This window comes from Ixodes scapularis, unplaced genomic scaffold (assembly GCF_016920785.2).
Source record: "Ixodes scapularis isolate PalLabHiFi unplaced genomic scaffold, ASM1692078v2 PGA_scaffold43__4_contigs__length_2004386, whole genome shotgun sequence".
Classification (NCBI taxonomy): domain Eukaryota; kingdom Metazoa; phylum Arthropoda; class Arachnida; order Ixodida; family Ixodidae; genus Ixodes; species Ixodes scapularis.
In genome coordinates this window covers 610,601-626,325 of record NW_024609872.1, presented here as the reverse complement: position 1 = coordinate 626,325, position 15,725 = coordinate 610,601, and positions in this window count along the sequence as shown.

Here is a 15,725-nt window from a genome sequence, read left to right as displayed (position 1 = left end):
TCTGAGCATTCGCCGCAAGCAGTGACCAATAATAATGGGGTATACTGTCAATGCCCCCTAGAAGCGCAAACGCAGGGCCGGGACTCGAATGCATCCACTTCCTGTTACTTTTGGGGATAAGAGAGCAGCGGAAAAAAATCGGTTCGACGACAAAACAAAACAAAAAACACATCGACACCGACGCAACACGAGTCAAGGTGAACGTTTGGAACACAAACGAAGATATCTTTACAAAGACTTCGTCAGATTATTATACAGTATATTTTGCCAAGTGTCAGAAGGTGACCTCTATCGCATACTACTACGCTCCAAAAACAGGATTATGAGTTTACTGTCCTGCAGAACACGAGACAACGAATCACGCCGAGCAAAATGACGGAGCTCAGAATACACGCGACCAAACGTTGCATACGCGAAACGTTCTAGAATAAGCAACGTGTAGTGATGTAGTCCGAGTTTCCAGACGTCACGGCGCTCTTCATCAGGTATAGTTTAACAGGTATAGTGTACGGGTGGTACACCGGTACACTCGATAGTTGTTCCTAGAAGGAAACGATACTACCGCTAATGCTAATGCGGACTGCAAGTTCGTCTGCTTCTTTTTGCAGGAGGTTCTGGTGACGTCAGAACGCCGATCTCCGATTGATTCTCAATGAAGGACAGCGGGTAGACATCAAAGCAGCTTGCTTTCAAGTCTACCCACTGTCCTATAATCAGCGCCTATCAGAGCTCCGTGTCCTTCTGACGTCACCGAAACTCCTCCGCAAGAAGCAGACGAACTTGTTCTCCTCATAAACCTGGCGATCCTCCAGATGCCTTCCACACTCTCGAGCTCCTCCTCTTCCGCAGTGTGCACAGGTGGTCGAGTTCCTCCTCGCCTACCCCTCTGGTCACATGACCCCCCCCCCCCCCCCCACCTTAACCAATTAGCGTCGAGCACCGATCACGCTCTTATCTGGGCTGCGCGAAATGCCCAACGCCAAGCCGAAGGACGTTTGAGGTGAAAAAACACGACGTGGGAAAGGACGATGAGCACGACACTTCCCTCGCTCAATGTCCCTGCGTGCGTCGCATTTTCCCACATCTAGTCGCATTCGGAGCTTCATATTCGCTGGGATCCGTCTATTATTCGCCGTGATTCGTTGTGTCGTGTTCTGCAGGAATTAGTAAACTCACAGACTGTTTGCTACACCGAAACAGTGATCTGCAAGCGCACCCTTCCCCTCTTTTATTTGTGTGTGGGTTTGGGGGGGGGGGGGGGGGGGGGGATAATGTTAAATGCGCTCGGAACTCAATCAAGAAGAAACATTCAACGAAACATATGTGACTGTAATTTTAATGACACGCCCTGCAACGTCGACATGCTTTCAACTGCGGCAATGCGGCGACAATCATTCCGCTTTCTTCCGCGGCACACAGCGTCTTCGCTGGCATTACCGCGAATACCGAGACGACAAAAGAAAAAATCAAGAGGAAAAAATATGACGCAGCGTTAACCTTCATCGAGATTGCCTAGGGCAAAGAGCTTAGCATACTTGAGACGCGTTTTTTTTTTTTCCCCTTTTTATTCTTCCCCACCAAGTTTGGGGATACCGCGAATTCCCCTTTCAGCGAAAAGACGACCCACTCCGGGGCTTTGAATCAATTCGCGGCACACCGCAAGCAACACACCTTGCAATGTGCTTCAGAGAACCTTGACAGGTGAAAGAAAGAAATAAAAAAAAAAAAAACCAAATTCTAAAGCGCACGCGATGCAGTAGAACCGCTCTTTCTGGGAATCGCGCCAGACCGGAATGAATAGATGTAAAGAAAGAGTCCCGCTGGATCACGGAAGCGCTGGCTAACGAGAATTCCGTAAATTCTTCCGCCGCAGCGCCTCTTCGTAATCTGCCGCATTGCGCGCGCAGTTTCTGGTAAACGCAAACCGCAGGTTCCCTTTCATCCCCCCCAGCCCTCGGATTTTCTACAGGTTAAGCGCAGCACCGCGAAACCAATTAACACACAAGTATATAAACATGCTAAAAGATCCTTTAATTGCACTGATGATAATAATACATTAAAAAAGAACCACAAAAAAAAGAAAAAGAAAAAGTAAAGATCTTTTCTCCTCTACACTCTGGAAAAAAAAAAAAGAGGGTGTAGACGTTTTACAGACTTTGCCCGATATAATACACCCCAAAACTTCATTTCGACGTACATTGCCCTATAGTCGAACAGACTGCCCCATATTTTACGAGGGGCTTGATAACGGTCCGATATAACTTATTAAATAGCTAAAGTACGTATCAAAAACTACAGAAAAAAAAAAAAAAAAAAAACGCTGAGGTTTTGCAATCTAGCCTCCCCCCCCCCCCCCCCCCCCCCAAAAAAAAAAAAGAACGATTGTTTTGTTTGTTTTTGTAGTCAGTAACGTAACACATGCATTAGCTATTTTCTTAAGTTGTACCACGGGGTTATTAAGCCGCTCGTAAAGATTGGTACCGTCGGTCCGAGGTCAGTGGTATGCACGTCCAACTGAAGTTTTGGGGTGCGTTATATACATGTGACAAAGGGTGCAAATCTGTATTTTTTTTTTTTTTTTTTTTAGAATGTAACTGCGATGGGATAGAGGATCTAAGAATACCTATAACGGTTAGCAACAAGATATGGGGACTCTAGCTTCAAAATGTTTTGAAGAATATTTTTTTTTTTTTTTTTATACATTACTTATGACTATGAGGTTTACTTTGCAAGGCCACGGCTCCCCTATTCCCTTGGCGATCGAGCGGTCGTGGCAAGGCATGCGGGCCTAGTTTATTGAAGTCACACCTGAGAGCGCTGCAATACAAGGCGCGCAAGCGCCAAGTTGCCGTAAAATACCGGGCAAGCGCCCACCCAAAATTCAGAGATAACCGCGAAAAAATGGGGGATGGGCGCTTGTCTGGTCGTCAATTTTACATATCAATGTACTGTGCACATTTATCAGATCTTAGAAATTTGGATATGGGCGCTTAATGAGGAACGGGCGGATGCGCGGTATTCTCCGTTAGTCTTTTTCGTAATTCGAGTGCATTTTTCTTTAAAGACCAGAAAAATGAAAACTGTTAGAGGAAATTTCTTGATAAAAAGCCACTGAATTGGATGTTTTGAGAACGCTCTGCAAATTTGTCGTTGGAACTTTCGCTCTAAATTGCATATTTCAAAATATAGTAAATGCATCTTCATTATTAACTCATTAAAAAAAATACAAAAAAAAAACAGTCTGACTTGCTCCAAGCAATGAACAAACTTATTCCTTTGGTTTCGTGTTCCTAAAATGCACCAAAATATGTTTAAAGCTTAGCTAAAATTACGTGGAGCAATCTGTATACCCGGTGTTTTAGAGAACTTTCAAAACTTCCAAATAAGCAGAAAAAAAAATTGGGAAAAATAGCACGGCAAGAAGAACGTCAGGGTTGCAAACAGCATACTAATTAACAAAACCAAAATTCACAAATTAACGTTTGAAATAGTGAAAAATAAACACACGGCACGAATCAGAAACTAGATAAGCATCATGAAAAACCATTCTACATGAGTCAATTTTCAGAGGATCTAAAGCACGTGTGAAGCAGAGAGGAAGGTGTGTACTTGTGCAGCAGGCACAAGGCTGGAGATGCAAAAAACGCTGATAATAAGAATACAATTGACCTTTTCACATTCCCAGCCCTGCGTCTGTTGCACGACTGGAAATTTGAGTGCGTCGCTGCCCTTTCCTCGCGCTTCAAGTTGCCCTAAAATTGATATATACGTTTTTCTTTTTTTTTTTTCTTTTTTCATGACGCTCAGCAAGTTTTTACTTGGAACCATATGTTCGTATGATTAAAAAGTTATTTAGAAAATTTGGGGTAACCATGCATTTTGGAAATTAGTGCTTCTTTGCCAATCCTTGACGTCTACCGTGGTTGGCACTTTGTTCCCGAAAAGAGTTTTGTTATTGTTGTTTCTTCTTAACTACCCTACGGGTTGGAATTAGTGCACACAATAGAAGCCTTGCTTCTATTCTGTGCAGACCATCGGGTGTTCCAGCCTCGCTAAGGTGTACGCACTGCTGTCGGACTGCCGACCGATCAAAGCATGTTCCATCCACGGTGGCCAGACCAGCCTTTGAAGCACGGCCGCTTGCAAACGTCTATAGACCAGCTCAACCCTCCGAGACGTGGAGCCATCGCGGTGACGCTGCTGCTGTCCGCACGGTGCCTGTCCACACCTCGTATACGGACAAACGCAGACTCGGTCGTATATAGCGTGTTGGTCTATAAAGAGAAGCCGAAAAAAGTAGAGAAGGCGAAATAGTGTTAGAATTAGTCTGCTTAGGGTGTGCAACTTTCGAACTTTCGGATTCCATTTTTCTTCGCTCAAAACTTGTCCAAGGTCGACGTCCCAACCGAGTCATTAATTATCGCGCCGCGTGTCGCCAGAGATAGATACATCAGGGAGACGGGAAACAAAACAAAGCAAAACTGACAGGAGGGGGAAAACTTTCCGGAAATTAGCAAACAGTTAAACAACAACGAAAGAGTTGACTTTGATTGACGCGAATGGCGGGGCGGGCAGAGGGTGATATCTCTTGTGAAAGCAACGAAGCATCGAAAGAGAAAACGAACAGACGCGAGGTCAAAGCATCTTTGTTTAACGAGAACCTTAACGCGAGTGTTGAAGTTGCTCCGAAACGACAATCGAGCCGAGATTAAGATGGCTGCCTGGTTTTACAGCTCGGCGCCTCTCGATGATTGAAGTGCGCCTTTAACCATACAAGACGAAGACGATAAAGAGAAAAGAGAAACAAAGACGGCTGCGTAGAGGAAGGTGACCTGTAAACATGGGGCCGATTAAAGCACACAAATACGGGAATAATCCCGATCATAAGCTGACAGCTTATAAAACAATGGTACCCACAATTCTGGACTAAGCCGGTCAGGTATGGATTCCGTACATACGCGATTACATCGTAACACGAGAACAGACACGCACGACTCAACCACTATGAAAACTAGAGTGGTGATTGGTGACACTGTTTACAGAGTTCGTCCCCTCGGGGCGACGCGGTGGAAGCCAATCCAGCCAAGCGCGTTCTCGCCTGACCGAGATCGCCCATACTAAGGGTTACGCGCATAATTGATGCCACGCGCTCCTCGATGCGCGCACACTACTTTCCCATCTAGCTGGTTTCTTCTTTCTGCTTCCGCTCTGACCGGTACAACGAGTCGCTCCGGTCGCTCTACACGATCAGACCAAGATGGAGCCGATCACTGCCTGGGCGCCAGAAGCAAAAGCCAGTCGAGTATACCTATCATTATACGAGGGTGCAGCGAGCGAGCGCATGCCCGTTTTCGCATGACCAATCTATCAACGACTTTCTCAGCGCTCCCGACCCACGAGAGCACGACTCCCATACTCCTTTCGTACAGACAGCGCGGTGGGAGCTACGTGCTCGTTCAACCAATCGCGCACGTCCCTCTCTCGCCACGTGATCGCGATCCTACTCCTAACCAGGCACAAACATCACGGTCGGACGACGAAAAGGAGGCGGCTGATTGGTCCGACGATCGCGTCGCTTCCACCCCACTGTGACCGAACGATGGACCTCGGAGGACTCTACGAGCCATCGAAACCAATCCCGCCCCGCGTGGAAGTCACCTGACTTTCAGAGGGGCGAGGCGACGAGCGGGGTGCTTGGTCGCGTCAACCGTTCGCGGTACCGGATTCGTGGCCCGTAGCGTCCGTTACGGTCCATCGTTAGGTGAAAGGGAGTACAGTCGCCAGCGAGGCAAACAGCGATGGCCTCCGCTGTGCGCACGTCGCAGCGAAGGTACGGTTCGTCGTTAATCGATGATTAATTCATTAACGCCAAGGTCGCAATTAGGGGCCGCTCCTCCGCGTCGTCTCCCGTTACACTAACCCAATTAAAGGGTTGTTTGGCAGCCCGGGCGGTTCGCTCGCGCAACCGTTCCATTGTTTACCCTCTGTCGACCCGAGACGTCGCTGCTTCCAAGTTTGTTTTTGAGCGACTCCAAAAAAGGGAGGGGGCCGTGGGAGAGCAATTGCGGCAGGCCCCCGTTTGGATACTTATCCGGCCATCAGTCACCGCTGCTGCCTTCCTCCCTCGCCTTCCCTTTATTGTTTGGTGGACGTAAAAGCGACAAGACGACGGGTCCCGCGGAGAGACAAAAAGTGGGCTCGTCAAAAACAGAAATAGAGTACACCCAGCCAGTCGGAAGACGAAGAGAACCGGAACTGCTGGGTGGTGCCACTCGAAATCAATGAAGACGCATCTCCGAAGACAGACGAGGAGAGATGTCGCGAGGAAGGAAGAACAAATGAAGCGGCAACAGATGGCGTCTGGTACTGGAGTCGAGCTCCGCCTGCTGATCGTAGAGACCCTCAGCGTCGGGGGAGGGGCCAGTTGGAAGAGCTTTACGCGGTACAAGCGGTTGTAAGGGCGTCGTTAGACAACCGGAAGTTAGTCTGCTTCAACGAGCGATTTGTCTTTCAGTCGTAGATGAGAAATTTAGCCGCGCAAGTACAACCGCAAACTTCGGGTCTTCAGCGTGGACCACGCAGTAGTGATAGACGACGGTATGCGAAGCTCATCCAGATCGAAACGGGCAGGGCTGGCAATTGAGCGCAAGATCCCTCGGTTCCGCAGCGCGAGCTTTCCCTCCACCTGCTCCGAGGTATACCTAACTTAGCTTCATAGGCGACCTGCGCTCGCTTTCGACGGCGCAGACGTATCTAAAAGGTTCCGCCGCAGACAGGTGGAGCCAATTAAGTTGGAAACGCTCGTTCAATTTGTCTCTATTGGTTTCTTTAGGTTGCAGAACGGCGGCTCTACCACTGTCGGAGAAATGGGACAGGCGGTCGGCCTCGTTGGAAACCAGAAGGAATGAAGGAAGCGCAAAACAGAAACAAATGTAGCTGATGCAATATACGTATTTGGACGGAAATAATAAAAAAAGAAAAGAGTTGGGGCTTCGCGATATTTCTTTCAAGACACGTAATGATAAAGCCATTACCGAAAACGCCTTCCAGCCAGTAATTTTAACTACCATCACGACCGGCAATGGAAAAAAAAAAGTTTGTTCGGGTGATTTTAACAAAAAGAATCGTAGTACTGCACGAGGAATCCAGAAATAAAGTCAATCGCCAAGAGCTGACTCTTCCGGCTTTGTTCATGGTTTTCACAGAACATGGCTTCCGCTAGATTTGTGGAATTAATTTTGAAAAACTTCAGAACAAAGTCCCTGAATGTCTCGCCAATTCGTACTCAAACAGGCCGTTCGCTAAATTACCCAGCACGAAAGAACATACTGCGAGAGTAGTTGCAGACGCTGCGCGTGTTAGCGTCAGCAAAAAACACCATTTAAAGCAAAAATCTCAACAAAATCGCGCTTCGCACGTGCATCTGTCAACAGTTTAGTTTTGATCACGGTGGTTTTCATAGGACTTCACGCAGACCGGGCGAGTCCGAGCAGCAAGTGTGCACTGAAGTATACAGTCAGCGTGCGCAGTTTCTCTATTAGCGGCGAGGTGTATTGGTGGCGCCATCCTATGGTTCCCGCTTGTGACGTCATTGGCTTGCAAACAACAAGTGCGATGGCATGGTGGAAGCTTTAAATCATTGCGCTCTCGAAGAAACACTGCCAACACCGTCGATATTGTAGTTCTTACATTCCTCTTTTTGCGTAGATGAGAAATCCTTTGCTGACGTCAGAGACAGCATTCGGCCAATCGCGGCAGGCCGACCACAGCGACGCTTTCGATCCCGCACGTCACCAAGAGCCTAGGGGTGGCCCCGCCATTTGTTTCATCGAGTGATCGCTAGGGTCATGGTATCTGCGCGTGGCCGCGCCGATCCACATGTCCAATTCGTTGGGTTGACCACTGTACCTCCGTTCCCAGCATTCTCTTCGGTGCTCGGGTAATTTTGCGAAGGGTGTATTACCAACGGTTAATCTGAACAACGGCATCCTGGAGGTTCGAAAAATCAAATGCGTAGGGTACAATTTGAATTAGGGACAAATCGAGACGCCAATTTTGCCTTGTCTGATGTCCACCGAATCCGACAGCTGCACCTCGTCAGCAATGCGGAACAGAGCCCCTACAGCATCCTCCATTGACCCCTAAGCCGACAGTGCGGCGGGGATCTCCCGATCGCTGGACCGATCAACCGCCTCCCAGAGGGTTTTGAAAAACGACCATTTCAAATTATCCAACTTTTACCCGTTCATCCCGGGTTATTTCACCAAAATTCCCCGACCTACTCCCATTGTACACGTTACTAAAAAAAAAAAAAAAAGAAGAAAGCAACAAAATAGCTTACTCGTTTTTTTTTTTTTTTTTTGCAAATAAAAGGAACGTGTTACCGCTACTAATAAAAAGTAACGCACGTTATTTTTTTTTTTTACTTCTTTATTTTGAAATAACACGTTTTACTCTGACGTTACAGGTGTGCATAAGCGCCATATTTCAATAGACATGTCCATCCAGAAACCGAACACAATTACCTTATATCTTTTAAGGCCCGTTCACACATTTGCGTTCGGAGCGACCACTATGCTTACGAACGAATGCAACCGCTGCGACTTCAACGACAACTGTGCGCGACGTGTACACACACATGCAACCGCATGCAACCATACGAAGCAACAGCCAATGAGAAACGAGCTTCAGCTCTTGCTCCTAGCCAATAGGAAGCGACCCAGCTACGCTTACAAACATGGCGGACGGTTTCGTGCCCGACGCGGGGTAGCGGGGTCCTCACCGGAGCAGCCCGAGGGTTCGGCTACGGCGTACAGTCACGAAGATCTGCTGTGCGCCTACAATAGCTGTGTAAAGGCCGGTTCAGACATCTAAAACGAACCCGTTATCCGCGACTGCGTCCGTTGTGACCACAGCGACCGGAACGATCGCTCTGCGCCGCGCGTACACTCCTGCTACCACTGCAACAAGCGCAGCGGGTCGGCAGCACGGCGACTGCCTCTCCGTTGCCGTCAGCTGTTTCAGCGGTGCCTCTAAAAAGAAGGGGACGCGCTGCCACTCACTTGCGTAACAGAAAATAGACAGACCGTCTTCTATGACCTCAAGTTTTATTGCTCTTTATTTCAGGATACGCTTGCAGGGTAGTGCATTAAAAAAGAAAAAGATGCAGTACGCCGTCTTGGACGATCACGACTTTAATACACGAATTTGCCAACAGTACAAATCTCGCCACACGCCTTTTTTACGATTATAAAAGACGATGTAATCTTAGCAACGATATAGCAACGTAGAAATATAATTTGACAGACAATGCGAGCGTTCAGGATTCCTAACACTAATCACCTTTTTCGGGCGATGAAAACGAGTAAAAAATTCGCATCCTTTGTACGGTACGCACCAGTAATACCTTGAACTTGAGCACACGCAAGGAATGCGCCAAAAAAGAAATCCGGGTGATGTTTGAGGACACAAATGCTAAGAAAGCACCACTGTAGTCGAAGTAAACAAACACGACGGCACGGGCGTTTCTGCTGTCTTGAGAGTGCCGCCACGAGATCGCCGCACAAGTAGGTGGATCTTCCCTTCTAGTACGTGCTGGGTTATCCTAACGACACACGACGAAAATTCACAGTCAAGGATAGCCCTTTTACGGGGAACGATCAGCCTTCACCACACCGTCCTGCCGACGATCACCACCGACGCCATGTTTGCAAATAGAAGGAGCCTGGAACGACCGGCATGCAACGCGCGCGACCGAGCTCCTTGACCTGTGATTGGTCTGTCGCTCCCGTCGTTCCCGAACCACGACCAACTCCGAACGTAACGAAAAAGTTAAGCCCGGCTCAACTCCTTGCGTTGCGAACGAACACGAACGAAACGACCGTTTGGCGCTTCGTTGCTATGGTAACTTGTCGCTCCAACCGGTTGCATTCGTTCGTAAGCGTAGTGGTCGCTCCGAACGCAACTGTGTGAACGGGCCTTTACGGTTCCACCTATACCTTCTCGCGAGAAAAAAAAGCAAAAATATACATGGCATAAAACCTAGAAAAGCGAAAAAAAAAAAAAAGAACCATAAATTGTTGGTATTGTTATGCAAGTCGGAGGTATTTTGTTTTTAATCACGAATCCCGACTTTTGGAACATTTTCGCATGAACCGTAATTTGTTAAGCCTCGGGAAGAATATGTAACTACGTTACAGGTAACTCGAAATAAGTAACGTAAGTCCGTTAGCCGTTACTGCTTTAAAAATATAGCGGGTACATTGCAACCTTCCGGGAAAAAAGAAACGCGTCACCTGCAACGTTTTTGCTTGTAAAGCGTTACCGCCAACACTGCCTACTCCTACGGTGACCGATCGCGTCTCAAGTTCAATTTTTATGTAAAAATACTGGTCGATCGGATGCCTTTCCCAGTTCGAACTTGCAGATTTTCTCTGCCGAGCAGCAGAAATGAAGTCAACCACCGCGCTGCTGACCAGAGTGTCGAACCGAAACTTTTATCGGTTCGGTTCCGGTTCGGGTTCACGGCTTTCGGTTCGGTTCCGGGGGTGAGTTCCGGGGAGAAAAAAATAACGGTTCAAACCGGTTCGAACCGGTTTGAACTGCTAAATTCAGAATACATTTTTCGCGTTGTTCTGGCAATATACACTATTTACGCCGTGAAACGATTAACTATATAGTTTCTTCGAACACTCGTGCAATTTACTTTTGTTTTTAGGTATTAAAAATACTAAATTCAGTTATTTAATTTCGACGCAAGAGTAGAAAAAATCTACATTAACATACAAAACGCCGTGTTCATGCGACTCCACATCCCTTTGTTTACCAGTAACATATATTTTACCTGAATCAAAATGTTTAAGTACAAGAGTAAAGAGTTGAGCTGGTTGGTACATACCTGTAAATAAATCAGCTTCAAATTTAGAACTATACTGTATTTTATTGTGCTTGCTTTCTTTGTGTTTAAGTAAAATTCTAAAGTTCAAGCTGATCTATTTACACGGTATAAAATGTTGTTGCAAAGTGTGGTAGGTCGCCTAAAATACCCGTGAAGCGCGAAACACATGTACGACGAAACTGTCCGATCCGACGTCCGACCGCGCAATACGACGGTCGGAGGCGAGGGTTTTCGACGCTCTCCGATGCTACGAAAACCCTCTCCCCCCGAGGTCATTCCGGCAGTCCGCACGTCGGATCGGAAGGTTTCGTCGTACATGTGTTTCGCGCTTGATTGGTACAACTTTGCGTCGCAGTCTTAAAAATGAAATCGTGATTGTGTCCTGGAACTAAGTAATTAATTACATCACATAAAAATATGAAATGAGCACATTGGGGTGCTTATGCTAATTATGAAGTAAGGTTTACGAAATACACTTCACAATATATATGTATATGATGACGACGCAACTGAGCTAAAAGCAATGAAATTTTGAGAATGTAACAAAAGTTTTAGGATAATTCCTTTCAGTCTATTTTTGATAGAAACACCGAGCGGCAATCCAAATGCTTGTTGTTCTAACTAAACATTGTTTACACTCAGCACCGCATGCATGCCACTGATCATGCAGCAAGAAGTAATCCCAATTGTTCACTATACGCACCTTCGCACTCAGATCGAATCTGGTCCAAAATAGCGCTTGCCCAAGTGAACATTTTCTTCTGCAGAATAAGCTGGCATAGCCTAGCCGTTGGGGTTTGTTCTTGACAAGATGCCGGTCAATTTAATTTGCAAATGAACATCACCTTTGCTAACTGATGATTTTAACTCGATAGCGTTAAGGAGCTCATGTCGCAGATAAGCCGATGTCGGTGGCGTGACTGGAAAATCCTGATTGGTTGATAGGTTCATGACGTCAGAGCTACATACCCTCGCGCAAGAATTTCAAGCAACCCACAACGCTCACGTGAAACGTGACATCACGCGTGGAATGAGAGTGATTAAAACATGACATGTAGTGCGAATTAAAGGTCGCCGTATGTCTCAAATGATTTCACTGTTGGAAGTAAATATTTTGCCTTAAAGAAAAATATTAAGACCTTTAGGCGGGATTCGATCCCACGACCCTTTAGTTTCGGGTCAGACGCTTTTCACTGGGAACGGCGCGAGCGTCTGGCACGACAAAAACGTGCCTTTTGGTAAGAGCGTTTTTGCAAGCAAAGTAGTTTCCGGAGTCACGCTTTTTGGTCTGCGCCAAAGAGGCAGGGAAGAAGAACCTTTACAACACAGTATGTTTTTAAAACTCCCCCCTCCCTCCCTCCCCCCCCCCCCCCCACACACACACACCTCTTTATACAGCGGAGCTGTTAAGGGCTAGTTTCCCCAGTGTCGTGTCCATCAGCAAACAAATGATGACACTAAACTGTGGACAGCTACCGCCATCTATAAATGACGGCGGCAACCAGACAAGCGGCTTGCCGGTTGTCTGGTTGCCTCCGTTGCGCATAGATGGCGGCAACCCCTCCAGCCTTTCCACTCTGGCTTGCCTACTTGCGGCCGCGGCCATTACTTCATTCCCACCATAGCACAGCTTTTCTGGTCTTCCTTCTTCACCAGAGTGGAAAGGCTGAATCCTGAGGAATTGCCTCCTCCGTTTGTGTCTGTTAATTCGACAATTTTATTTGACACTTGTTAACCGCAACTCTTCATTGCTTTTATTTTGCACCCTGTGAAGTTTAAAGGGGTCATGAAACGATATGGGGTTGGAATGTTCATGACTTTTCCGAGGCGTACTGGTCCTCTGGGCCAAGTGTACTCACACAGGCCACCACTAATTCAGAAGCTTTTTTGTCACGGTGAAATTGCGAGGATTAAACGAGACTATTTCTTTTAGTCTTGCCTTCCCAAAGATTGATGTCGTAATTGTAGGATCAAAACCACCCGCCTGACGACAGTCGAGCGCGGCGCATGGATTGAACACGAGAACGATGTGAGCCCTGGACATCGGCTCGTAACAATCAATGTCTTGACAGACACTTGGGTAGTGGCTCGTATCCAACCACTACGGTGATGAGAAGAGCCAAACTCTAACAATGCCTGGAGCTGAGCACGCGTTTTCTTCCTTTAAAACCCCAGCGCGGGGGTATGATTAACGTTGGCGGCATAAGATAGGCACCAGGCCATATGGCCGCTTCTGGCTCCGAGTTGAGGGGATGAACGATGCTCATATTTCTCGAATTTTTTGGCGACTGCCATTGCCTAGAAAAAATAGCAAAGCCAAGTTCAAGCAGTTATTAACGTTAAGGAGTGATCCTGAGTAGTATTTAGTGATATATAGAAATATTTCTATAGCTCCTTTAAGCAAAGTACAGAGGGAGTCGAAACTTGGGCAATAACATGAGAACGACGCTTGTGTGAGACTTACAGCGACTGCCAACGTTCGGCTGTCTCTCTGAGGTCACTAAAATATCCTTTTTTTTTAGTATTCCTTCCGTACACACGTGTGGTTCTATGTAACGTCATATTAATAAGTCGCACTTAGTAATTTCAGTACTTCTATTCTCAGGGACATCTTTCAGACGCAGTTCAGCAACAACGAAAAAATATTTGGGTGCCTTAATAATGCAAAATGGGTCTTGCAACATTTTTTTTTTTTGTACTTTGATAGCTTGCGGAAACACCCATTAGTTTTCCCCTAATAGTAGATGCAGAAAAAATAAAGGAAAGAGACAGCTGTCGATATCTCCTCATCTCGCAATTTAAACAGGCGGCCACGTGATCTGATACCGCCAGTGTTCATCACAGTCATGCTCCTGGCGGCTAGGGTTTGGAAAGCAAAAGCTTGGGCTGAGCTTCAGATATTGTTAGAGTTGGGCTATTATCATATGTAATTGAACATGAGCTGTTACCCGAATGTTTGGCGGTGCTGATTGTCATGAACCCGAGCACTCGACTAGGGGTTATGAAAATCACTTACGTCACGGTGTCACGTAACTCTCGGTGCGAAATCGTGATGTCATGTTACGTCATGTTGTCAACAATGTTAATACATCCAGTAACTTCCTCAAATTAAATCGAGTTGGCGCAGAGAGTCACGTGACGTCACGAGGTCACGTGACAACATGTATTGACACCATGACGTCACGTGACAACGTGACACATGGTTAATCACAGTGCCATGAAAACCTACAACTTACCATACTTTTCAATTCTGTATATGACGATTTGATCGATAGATGGAAATACAGACGCAAATTTTTTATTCCCATATGTTCATTTTGTGATCTTAACAAAAAAGAACAAAAAAAAAGAAATATTACCTTGAACCGTTTTGAACCGGTTACCATTATATTTTTTTCGGTTCGGATCCGGTTCAGTTCCAAGATGGCGGCGAAGATTTCGGTTCGGTTCAGTTCCGGTTCGGCTAAAAATAGCGGTTCTGTTCCGGTTTTCGGTTCGGTTCGGTTCCGGTTCGACACCCTGCTGCTGACAGCCCGTAGAAAGAGTCCATTGAGAAACAAGCAGCGAAGCTCCAATGAAAGCTCTCGAGTCCTATGGAGCCATTCGACGAAGGCGCCGTCAATCCTCACACAAAAGGCACGGTGTTGGCCGCAGCCATGATGGCATCATTATCTGTGGACACACATCGCGCATGTTCGTATCATGTTGGCCTCATACATGCTTTCAACGTGTCTTAATAAAGACAGTTTATGCCTGTCCAATGTGACCGTCCTACCAGGATGGCCTCAGACAGACTGTCTCTGTAGCAGACTTGTACACGTTACTGAAAAATAGTAAGGAATTACAGTTACAATTACTCAAGGCTAGATTGTAATTTTTTACAATTACAATTACCCTCTCATAAAAGTAAGTGACCGTTACCCCAAAAAGTAATCCGTTACTTTCGTGGCGTTACTTTCAACAATATTTTTCTCAATTAAGAAACAAAGGGAGGAAGGTTATTCAAGTTCTCATTGTTGCCACCTGTACCATTCATTGACCTTGAGTATTTTGAGTAGCAGCTGACTCTTGAAAGTCTCGTCATACATATTGCGTTATTTCTTACTGAAGATGTCGACTGCTACGCCGATCACCCTTTCAACTGGGGCACTGGATGGGAGTGCCATATTGTGCCTCACGAATATTTAATGCTCTGCATTGACCATTTTCAGTGAAGCAATGGAAGTACTACTGAGCTCGAAAATAGAGCAAAGCTTCATCGTTGCAGCCGTTGCCTGATATTCGAGTTTTGGTAGAGTTGGTAACAATAAGGTGATAATAAAATAATAAATAAGGCTTGGCTCGATATTATTCTTTCTTTGGTTCTGAACAGGTCGAGACTCGTTTGAGACGTCGGTGAATAACAGTTTCCAATATATAAATATAACTAATCGAGAGGAAAAAAAAAACACCAGGACACTCATAACAACAATTAATTATAGACCCTTTCAGGCAACATTTCATGGGCGCCGCCATCTTGGCGTCACGTGACCCTGCCGCCATAGCCGCCCTTCAGTTTCTCGCCGTTGCTCCGCGTTGTGTGCTGCACCGGCCCCTACCGGAGCTTTGTTTTCGCGTTCTTTTACGTTCCGCGTTGAAATCGTGTGTTTTCTTTAGGTCTTTTCAATATTTCGGGCTTTCATTTAATCATTTGATATCTATATTTTAACATATCTCTTGTATTTTCTTATTTATGAAATGGAATCGGACAGCGAACGGATCGACGATACACGATTATGGCTTCAGAGACCATGTAAGTTCATCCCATTCTAACGTTTTTCTCGCTAAT